Here is a 3,308-nt window from a genome sequence, read left to right on the forward strand (position 1 = left end):
GGTTTTATGAGCTTCTCTAAGTACCATTTCTCTATCTCCAAATTTTGGTACCCAAATTCTTTCAGCCCTATATCGGGTTTCATCTTCCCGAATATTAAGATGCTTCTCCGATCCTTTGGGTATTTCATCCTTTAAATTTTCTTCTTTTAAAACTCCTTGTTGCGCCTCCTTTATTTAAGTAGTAAGGTTATTGTGAATCATTATATTCATAGCTTTTACTCGAATGGGTTCTATGTCCTTTCTGCTCAAGGCGTCGGCTACCATATTTGCCTTCCCCGGGTGGTAACGAATCTCAAAGTCGTAATCATTCAACAACTTAATCCACCTGCGCTGCCTCATGTTCAGTTGTTTCTGATTAAATATATGTTGAAGACTTTTGTGGTCGGTATATATAATACTTTTGACCCCATATAAGTAGTGCCTCCAAGTCTTTAATGCAAAAACAACCGCGCCTAATTCCAAATCATGCGTCGTATAATTCTGCTCGTGAATCTTCAATTATCTAGACGCATAAGCAATTACCTTCGTTCGTTGCATTAATACACAACCGAGACCTTGCTTTGAGGCATCACAATATATCACAAAATCATCATTCCCTTCAGGTAATGACAATATAGGTGTCGTAGTTAACTTTTTCTTTAACAATTGAAACGCTTTCTCTTGTTCATCCTTCCACTCAAATTTCCTCCCTTTATGCGTAAATGCAGTCAAGGGTTTTGCTATTCTGGAAAAATCTTGGATGAACCTTCTGTAGTAACCATCTAATCCTAAAAATTGGAGTATATGCTTCGGATTTTTCGGGGTTTTCCACTTTTCAACGGTTTCAATCTTTGCTGGATCCACCTGAATACCTTCTTTGTTCACTTTATGACCGAGGAATTGAACTTCTTCCAACCAAAATGCACACTTTAAAAACTTAGCGTACAGTTTTTCTCTCCTTAACAACTCTAGCACTTTTCTCAAATGTTCTTCGTGCTCCTGGTCATTCTTTGAGTAAATAAGCATGTCATCGATGAAAACAATGATAAACTTGTCAAGGTATGGTCCACACACTCGGTTCATGTCGTCCATGAACACAGCTGGTGCGTTAGTCAACCCAAACGGTGTAACCATAAACTCATAATGACCATAACGCGTCCTAAAAGCAGTCTTTGGAATATCAACCTCCTTCACCCGCATTTGATGATACCCAGAATGTAAATCAATCTTCGAATAAACCGATGAGCCTTGTAGTTGATCAAATAAGTTGTCGATTCTCGGTAGTGGGTAGCGATTCTTGATGGTAAGTTTGTTCAACTCTCGGTAGTCGATACACAACCTAAATGTACCATCCTTCTTCTTGACAAACAAAACAGGAGCTCCCCATGGTGATGTGCTTGGTCGAATGAAACCACGCTCTAAAAGTTCTTGTAACTGACTTTGTAATTCTTTCATTTCGCTGGGTGCGAGTCTGTATGGAGCACGAGCTATTGGTGCAGCTCCAGGTACAAGGTCTATTTGAAATTCAACGGATCGATGTGGGGGTAATCCCGGTAATCCTTTCGGAAATACATCGGGAAATTCTTTTGCGACGGAAACATCACTGATGTTCTTTTCTTCAGGTTTAACTTCCTCGATGTGTGCTAGAATGATGTAACAACCTTTTCTTATTAGTTTTTGCACCTTCATACTACTAATAAGATTTAATTTCGCGTTATTCTTTTCTCCGTACACCATTAAGGGTTTTCCTTTTTCCTGTACAATGCGAATTGCATTTTTGTAACATACGATCTCTGCTCTCACCTTTGTCAACCAGTCCATGCCAATTATCACATCAAAACTTCATAACTCTACTGGTATCAAATCAATCTTAAATGTTTCACTAACCAGCTTAATTTCTCGATTCTGACATATATTATCTGATGTAATTAATTTACCGTTTGCTAATTCGAGCAAAAATTTATTATCCAAAGGCGTCAGTGGACAACTTAATTTAGCACAAAAATCTCTACTCATATAGCTTCTATCTGCACCCGAATCAAATAAAACATAAGCAGATGTATTTTCAATAAGAAACGTACCCGTAACAAGCTCCGGGTCTTCCTGCGCTTCTGCCGCATTAATATTAAAAACTCTTCCGTGGCCTTGCCCATTAGTATTCCCTTGGTTTGGGCAATTTCTAATAATGTGGCCCGGTTTTTCACATTTATAACAAACTACGTCGGCATTATTTGTTCCGACCTTATTTGTTTCTTTATTTTTATTGTTCTTTGGTCCGTAAACCTCACATTTTGCTGCGCCATGACCACTTCTCCTACACTTGGTGCAAACTATTGTGCAAAACATATTCGGATGGTACTCTGCATACCTGAAGCATGGTTGTTTCTGTTGTTTGTTGTTATTGAGGTTGTTGTTGGGATTGTTATTGTTGTTGAAATGGTTGTTGTAGTTGTTGTTGTTGTTGGGACGTTTGTTGTAGTTATTGTTAGGATTGCGGTTATTGTTGCAATAGTTGTTGCGGTTGTGGTTGTAATTGTTATTGTTGTTGTACTGGTGACTCTTGTCACCGTTTTCCTCCCACTTCCTCTTGAGTTGTTTCGTGTTGGCTTCTTCGGCCGCCTGTTCTTTAATTCTCCCCTCAATCTGATTTATGAGTTTATGAGCCATTCGACTTGCCTTCTGTATGGAAGCGGGCTCGTGTGAACTCACATCTTCTTGAATCCTTACTGGTAACCCTTTTACAAACGCGTCGATCTTCTCTTCTTCATCTTCGAACGCTCCCGGACACAATAGGCACAACTCTGTGAATCGTCGTTCATATGTGGTAATGTCGAATCCTTGTGTTCGTAACTCTCTAAGTTCTACCTTGAGCTTATTGACTACGTTTCTAGGACGTTACTGCTCGTTCATCAATTGCTTGAATGCCTACCACGGTAGTGCGTAAGCAGCATTTTGTCCTACCTGTTCAAGATAGGTGTTCCACCACGTTACCGCAGTACCTGTGAAGGTATGCGTAGCATACTTAACTTTGTTCTCTTCAGTACACTTACTTATGGCAAACACCGATTCGACCTTCTCGGTCCACCGTTTCAATCCAATTGGTCCTTCAGTTCCATCAAATTCTAAAGGTTTGCAGGCAGTGAATTATTTGTAGGAGCATTCTACACGATTTCTTGTGGAATTAGTTCCACTGCTAGATCCAGAGTTATTGTTATTTTGCATCGCAGCCTGTACTGCGGCTATGTTTGCTGCAAGGAAAACACGGAAATCTTCCTCGCTCATGTTCAAATTCTAACGAGTCGTTGGTGACATTTCCTTCAAAAATAGCC

The sequence above is a fragment of the Rutidosis leptorrhynchoides genome, chromosome 6 (genome assembly GCF_046630445.1).
Source record: "Rutidosis leptorrhynchoides isolate AG116_Rl617_1_P2 chromosome 6, CSIRO_AGI_Rlap_v1, whole genome shotgun sequence".
In the NCBI taxonomy this organism is placed as follows: domain Eukaryota; kingdom Viridiplantae; phylum Streptophyta; class Magnoliopsida; order Asterales; family Asteraceae; genus Rutidosis; species Rutidosis leptorrhynchoides.